At 43.4% G+C, this 8,095-nt stretch overlaps 1 protein-coding gene across 2 annotated transcripts in view; it reads right to left on the bottom strand.

Moving 5' to 3' along the window:
* Positions 1-7,147, bottom strand: part of USP44 (ubiquitin specific peptidase 44) — a 29,161-nt gene extending 22,014 nt beyond the window's left edge. Inside the window, exon 1 of one of the 2 annotated variants that reach the window (XM_058424748.1) lies at positions 6,943-7,147. The gene's annotated coding sequence lies outside the window, so the exon portion shown is untranslated. Of the gene's footprint in view, positions 1-4,455; positions 4,518-6,942 lie in introns of those variants that run through there. The other variant, XM_032170936.2, reaches the window with a different exon arrangement.
* Between the last annotated feature and the right edge of the window lie 948 nt (positions 7,148-8,095).

An 8,095-nucleotide genomic window follows, 5' to 3' on the forward strand; every position in this document is an offset into this window, starting at 1 on the left:
TTTAGTAGGGACGGGGTTTCACCATGGTCTCCATCTCCTGACCTCGTGATCCACCCGCCTCGGCCTCCCATGAGATAACATTTTTATTCACTATTAAGAAGATTCCCCCCTGCCGGGCGCGGTGGCTCACGCCTGTAATCCCAGCACTTTGGGAGGCCGAGGCGGGCGCGAGGATGGGGAGCGGGGGAGTTGCAGTGAGCCGAGTCGGCCCACCTGGGGGACAAGGGATCCGTCTCAAAAAAAAAAAAGCCATAGCTCATACTTAGTCAAATAATCATCATACAATATTTACATTTTATATGTCTTAGTGTCTTATAACCACAATTTTATCAATATTAAGGTATTTCTAAAATAGCCACGATTTTATAAATATTGTTTAAAGTCTTGAAAGACCACAAGCTAAATCTAAACTTCTTAACATGGCACATAAAAGCCTTTAAACTTTGGAACAATATATACTTTTCTACTCTCATATATGACTAACCACTTCCCAAACATCTTTTTTTTTTTTTTTTTTGGGACCGTCTCGCTCTGTCGCCCAGGCTGGAGTGCAGTGGCGCAATCTCGGCTCACTGCAAGCTCCGCCTCCCGGGTTCACGCCGTTCTCCTGCCTCAGCCTCTCCGAGTAGCTGGGACTACAGGCGCCCGCCACCACGCCCGGCTAATTTTTTGTATTTTTTTGTAGAGACGGTGTTTCACCGTGTTTCACCGTGGTCTCGATCTCCTGACCTCGTGATCCGCCCGCTTCGGCCTCCCAAAGTGCTGGGATTACAAGCGTGAGCCACCGCGCCCGGCCCAAACATCTTTTGTTAAGATGTTTTTAACAAATCTTATTGTGAATGTTTAATTTTTAAAACTCTTCATAATTGGGATATAAACTATTTTCATAAGAAATGGGCATTCATATTTTACAGGAACACATATACATTCTAACTCTATTAAAGAAAGAAGAAATATAAGTACCACTGAGCATAAAATAGAATACACTTAAAAGTGTCACAGTAACCATCTCATAAAAAAAAAAAAAAAAAAAAAAAAACTTGAAATCTCCCAGAGGGAGAATATGTTGACTATCTATTTTAATGAAGATAATTTTTGTAACAAAACATTTTTCTTTAAACAGTAACAAATAAACTAAACAGATCCTCTACAGGCTATTAAAAGTTGTATGATTTGTTATTTTCCATAATAAAAGATAGGAGGAAATGGTAATTTCGGTAGGAAGTAGGCCTTAGGAATTACTAACCACCACAATACATTTGGATAAGAATGAAAACAACTTTATCTATAGTTTGTACTAATTAGGGTAAATCTTACCCACTCGTATAAGCAATTTTCCATTTTCCATTTACTTCAAGGAACCACCATAGTATTCTGCCCTCTTAAGAAATGTTTGTAAAACGCCAAGGGTCAAGCATAGTGCTTGGTACACAGAAAGGGGTTCAATATTTTTGAATGAACAAATTACTGAGCGAATGAACACAATGGGCTCTCAAACCCTCCCTACTCCCTTTTAGGTATGCTATTATGTCCATTATGTGCTTTGGCACCTCTCCATGTCAATCATGATGTATTTCCTTTCCTTTATCCCTAGAAAGGCCCCGGTTATTCTTTCTTCCTTTAGAGATCTAGAATCTATAATTACCCTGATCTCGCTTGAAACTCCTCATTAAACAATAAAGGACACCCTTTTCCCTTGGGCCTTCCTCGTGTCTCTAACATGCCTCTCCTGAAGCAGAGATTGAATTTAGTTGAACACGCTGTAAGATAAAGCTCCTGAAATCACTTTCTGCCTCCAGGTTATTTGAATTTCTCACCCCCATCCCTACTTAACAAGTAATTTTGTTCCAAAACATTTATCATCAGTGTCACATCAACATATTTACACGTCAATACACTGCAGCTAACTTCGTAACAATGGGAGAAACATTCAGAATAATACTGAGCAACCTACCAAGGGTCTGAAAAATTGAATTCAAATACTCTGCGTAAAATGCCTAGACTGTCATTCTAGCACATCTATGATCTGACCTAGCAAGTATATCGTTAGACTACAAATTACCTTTTTCCTATGACGCGTAAAGCTCCATTAAAAATGAATTCTTCCTAATAAAGTTTTTTATGGCGTCTAAAATTGCTGTGAATATATTACACCTTTTACAATGATCTTTTAGCCAGAAAGCCATTATCTGTAGAATCCTCCTGTATTTCAGTTATTTGTCACCTATTTAGACTGGTCCTAGTAGCAAAACTGTCCCCAGTTACTGAATTCAGAGAATTATTCGGGCACACGATTTATTTCCTATCTTGATTAGACTCCTGAGCCCGTGCCCCAGCCTCTTGCTAATCTCCCTGGACCAGACAACTCCATTAGAACCTGGCACCCACGTTTGTTCTGCCTAACACTGCAGGAAGAACAGAGACTTGGTTTTTTGGCTACCAAGAAGCCAAATTTCTGTATCCTCTACCATTCAAAACCCCAATTCAACAAATTTACACACGGGTTTTTCCTCCACGTTAAGCAGTTAGACGGGTACTAGAGATACACATAGAAAACACAGACTCTGCCCTCAAACAACCCAATGAGCAGAAAATTCTCTTATGCACAACCAAAACGCTGTAATAGATTCAAGTGTGTAGAGAAGTTTGGTAGAGTGGATATGACACTTTCTTTTTTTGTAGTACAGAAAAGATGAATCTGTAGAAAAGGGAGAAAGACAACCGGGTAGAAAATTTATTTCAAATATCTAACCCAAATCTTCAACAGATTTTCCATTTTAAATATTGCAAGAGGTGGACCATTGTATATTATACTAAATGCGGGTTCATTTATCACCTACAATTTTTTAAGCTAAAAAATCTCAAACAATTAACATTTGGGAAGAAAAACAGGACTGATACACAAAGTAGTCAGGATATTTCAACTTTCTAAACTGTATGCACTGGAATAACTTCAATATTAGAATATCTCTACATTTGAATTTGGATAGTCCACAGTGATAAATACTGGACTGAAAAATCTGACATCGAACATATGCAAAACAAATGGCTAGTATGAAAAAACACAGAATGGGGAGAGAAAACTTGAATGTGCCAAAACATTTAAACGCTCTTTAAAATATCCTGAGATGCTAAATTAAGGACAAAACGATTAGAGTTTCAAGAATACAAATTTTCATCTCTTTCAAGATTCAACTGAATATTGACTCTCACTGAGATTATGAAATATTCTATAAGCATGTGCTTAACTTCTGTTTGGCTTTCCGAATTTCACCACAGTGAACAGCCCATTCTTTTTCCTTGTTTACACCAAATGCTCGTTTTGAACACAACTCAAAATGGAATTCCAGGCCCCAAAGTCACCACCCCTACTTTCACCCCCACAGGCAGCTACTTAACAGATAATAAGGAATTCAAGTGCAGGACCTGAAGGTCTTATTTCCATGCAAATTTCACAATCCCCGTTACTTGCCCAGATACAACAATTAAGGCTTAAAAGGTGGCGGGAGTGGGGGACTTGAGGACTGGTCTGAGGAGAAAGTGAATCTCCCAAGGGTTCCTAAATGGTTTTGCTTCCAGTATAAAAACTGCGAGCTACCAGTAGAATTTAACAGCAGCTCAACCTTGCATTTGAAACAGTTACTATATTTCACTTTCTTTTCTCATGGGGGCGGGGGATGGTGTCTTACCTACTCTTAAATTTGAACGTATTAACAGGTTCCCCTGCGCCCACAATGACATATTTCTCATCCCCCATAATGAATTCAGCCATATGGAATTCTTTCCCATCGAAGGCCATCGGGAATGGCTTTAGGAAGCTGATTTTCAAGCTTTAAGTGGCAGCAGGTGCCGACAGCGCGGGGACCGATCGATGAGAGAAGGCGGGCAAGACGCCGGGAAGCGCATTCCTCCTCAACCGAGCGCCCCGGGGCTTCGAGCATCACCTCGCGGTAATCCGGGCGGCGGGAAGGATGCGGCTGGACCCAGGCGTTGCGTGCTCCACACAGCGCCCAGCCAGTGCCAGCCCCGCGCCCGCCTCTCCGCGACGCTCGTGCCGGGATCAGCACGAAGCCCCTCCGGGTCCCCAAAGCCCTCGCCCGCGCCCGTTCTCCCCCAGCTTGCCCCCTCCAGCCCGCGGCGCCTGGCCGCAGCATCTCCGGGCACTCTGAGGCGGCCGCCGAGACAGGGTCGGAGCGCAGCAGAACCCACCGAAACTTCCCAGGGGGGCCAATTCAAAATTCGCCGGATCCGTCGCCGCCGCGCGCCCCTCGGCTCGCTCCCCTCCGCGCGCCCGCAGCCCCAGTCTCTCCCTCTCTCAGGACCCCCCAGTGCCCTGCGCGGCGGGAATACGCCCCCAGGTGCCTCCCGGCCCAGGGGGTTGCCGTCGCACGTCCGGTCCCGCAGGGGTCCTCACTCGGCCAATCGCCGCGGCCGCGCGCCCTCGCGCACACTCACCACCAGCCCGAGCCGGGACGGCCATCTTAGCGCTCACCCCGGCCCCCCGGCCCCCGGTTCGGCGGCCACTACGACCTGGTCCGGCGGCTACGACAGCAGTGACGCGCAGCAGGCCCCGCCCCCTCCCACAGCCCCGCCCCTGCGCCGGCTCTTCGCGGGCACCGAGAACCCGCTGGCGGCCGCCTTCCGCGCCTCGAGGCGGGGGTCGGGGCCACGGACTGCCCCCAGCGCCGCACGTGGGTCTGTGCGGACAACAAGCACTGCCTCCCCGGGCGGGCTTCGCACCTGTCGTGCCATCGGGACTCGGGAGGGTAAACCCAGTGTCCTGTGTGCCTGTGAGCCGCAGAATCATCCACGGACATCGTTAGTCCTTCCCAGAATTTCTGCGATTTACGCAACGTCGAATTGTTTGGCAGAAACACGTGGCAAATTCCGTTATCTTTAAAACCTTCCCCAATTCACTGGCATAGAAATTCTTACAGAAAAAGTTTCCTTCTTGAAGCGACCCCTGGGTGTAACTTCAGTGGCGATGACGGCTGTGAATTGGGTTTCCTCGTACAGCAGAAGGGCGAGAGAGGTTCCAGAACAGGCACAGGAAGGGCACCGCTATCCAGAACTGCCTAACCCGAAATTGCCCATTTAAATAATGAAGTAGATACCGAAAAGGAAAAGGAGGGGAAATCTGGAAAACAGGAAAGTCAAGGCTACGGTACCTGAAAATTAACCCATTAATATTTATTGGATTCTTTGTGTTCAACTCTGAGCCAGATTGTTGTTTTTAACTGAACCTATACTCAATGACGAGCCAGATCTACTTTGGCCACCCTGTGGAGTATACTGAAAATTTAAAAACTCTCCAAGGAGAGCTTAAAAAGAAGACAAACATGCAAAGTTAACAATACATCAATGCAGTGCAAAATCTTGCAATATGTAAGACAAGCTATAAAATTGTTCCTATCTTTTCATCATCAATTTTATTCTGGGGAGTATGTTTCAGTGGTATGACCTGAATAAAGAAATGAGTGCACAAAGGTATTGGCAGCATATTATCCAAACACTGTAAAAGGCGAGAAGGAGCGGGGCAGGATTCTAACAGGAAATGGCTAAGATCTGACATAGAGGCCGGGCGCAGTGGCTCACGCCTGTAATAGCAGCACTTTGGGAGGCCGAGGCGGGTGGATCACCTGAGGTCCGGAGTTCGAGACCAGCCTGGCCAACATAGTGAAACCCTGTCTCTAAAAATACAAAAATTATCTGGGCGTGGTGGCGAGCACCTGTAATCCCAGCTACTCAGTAGGCTGAGGCAGAAGAATTGCTTGAACCCAGGAGGCGGAGGTTGTGGTGAGCTGAGATCCACAATTGCACTTAAGCCTGGGCAGCAGCAAGAGCGAAACACAGTCTCAGAAAAAAAAAAAAAAATCTGATATAACACAGGAAGTTGTTATGTTAACAAAATAGATAACAAAATAGCAACAATGTCTAATCGATTCATGTTTGAAAAAAATACCAAATATGTACATTAAGGTTACAACTGCATAAAATATAGTCACACAAAGATTAAAGGGATGAATTTGCATAGTTTAATACTCATTTCATTCTTTTTTCTATATATTTAAGTGCATAATGATTTTGATTCAATAGCGATCACAGTGCACTTCTCCCACTCAAAACATCTAACCTCTGTGTTGTACTTTTGCCCACCACCTGAATTTCTCAAATGCATTAAAAGCATTACATGAGGGCATCTCTTAAGATGAAATATTTAAAATTTAAGTATTTCTGGCATGCAATATGGTTTTTCCTGTAATTCCATGAAAGCAAAATGTTAATAATAGAAAAATCAAAACTCTTGCTTTCCTATTATAATGCCATAAAACCATTCTGGAAGGTCGTTTGGGAGATATGAAGAGTCTTAGTTGTCTCCCTCTGATCTAGTAATTGGGCAGGGTCTTTTAAGGACTAAAATGATGTGAATAAATGAAGAGAAAAAGTGAAATGGGAAGAAAGGCAAAGGCAAGCTGTGTAAGGCATAGGTGGAGAGTGCTGAATAGTGTCTTCAATAAAATGCCTTAATACAATGATGTAAGCAAGAGGCGCGGAGTGGGAAGGGAAGAGGCTGGAGACAAGAAATTCTCATTACTAGTGTTAGTAATTAAAGAGCAGATGTTTGTAGTTTAGCTTTTCCTTCATACTTATTGCTACTTATTCAACTTTGAAATTTCCTCAGCTACCATTTTATTCATGATCTTCACTACCTAGGCCTAAATTATAGCTGCTCTAGCTCATTTCCTGAGCTCCAGAACCTCCCTATTGCAATTTTATTTTTACACAGCAATCATAGTCATTCTTCTCCTTAAATTTTCCTATTTGTTTTTTACCCGTCTCTTCGAATCTAAGCTTTTTACTGTAACATTAAAAAAGAAAAGAAAAGAAAAGAAAAAAGCCTCCTTTCCTGCCCACCTTCATCAATGATGTCCCCAAACTTACCTATTAAAACCTCAAAATCAGTCTTTCCCCAGGTCGGCCTTTGGATAACTCAGAGGTCAGTCCCTGTGGGATCGCCCAGTTTCCATCACGGCAAATGCTGATCTCCTAAGTGAAAAGTCCTGGCCGCTGCCTCCAGTGCCCCCCTGCAAATCATTACAAATCAACCTCTTTCAGGTCTGGCTTAAACTCTCACCTCCTGGAAACTGCTTTCCTGAAGTCACAAACCGGGCGTGCAGATCCCCATCCCCCACCCCCAGCAGTGCATTATTATGCAGTCACTGCTTTTGTTCCGAGTTCTGAGCCTGCTTCTATTTGCATCTTAACCTCTTTGGGGGCCGGGACTGTGCACTTGCTCCCTTTCTATACCTCTCCACAGTTCCTAGTACCGGCCAAAAACACTGCTGAAATGCCTAATGAATCAACCAGAAGTTCCTTAGCATAATATAGGGGCGTGGAAGTGATGTTTAGGGGAGCTTCCCTTGCTTCCCTGATCCCCAGATGGAGAGAAATGGCAATTTGCCCTTCCAAGGTAAGCAGTTTCCTAAACAAGATAAAATTTTAACGATTCTGAAACCTAATGGATGTGTAACTACTCAATTCTGAGTTACTACACAAACTAGTTTTGCCCTTTGTATCCTGAGAGAAAAGTATGAATAAATTAAAAGAAGACAAAACATTGTAAATTTCATTAACTTCAGAGTGGCTTTTTATGCTTTATGTTGATTTTTAGGATTTCCTAGTCCAGTCTTTCAGGAATCGAAGAATATTTCGGGAATCATAATTGCAGACTAAAGAATTTATGAGCTTATGAAATTTTAGGAATCTACTTTTAAGACTTTTCAGAGTTTTACAGACAATGCTCTTACCTAATAACTAAGATTCGTTTAACATTTTTTTGAACACCTAAATGCCTGGCACCATGCTAAGCGTTGAGATATTCATAGCATTTATTTCAATGGTTATGAGGAGATGAAGGATTGAGCAGAGGAAGTGGGTAAAGAAACGCCAAATAACTCAACCATAAACTTTTGATTAAGGTGTAGCAACACACTTCAGTTGAACTTTTTAAATGAGAGGAACCCAAACGACCTTAAATTTCTGGCAAATATGAAAGAAAGGAGTTGAGAAAAAAGGAGTATGGGAAAAAGAGCAG

The sequence above is a fragment of the Hylobates moloch genome, unplaced genomic scaffold (genome assembly GCF_009828535.3).
Source record: "Hylobates moloch isolate HMO894 unplaced genomic scaffold, HMol_V3 SCAFFOLD_12, whole genome shotgun sequence".
NCBI lineage: Eukaryota > Metazoa > Chordata > Mammalia > Primates > Hylobatidae > Hylobates > Hylobates moloch.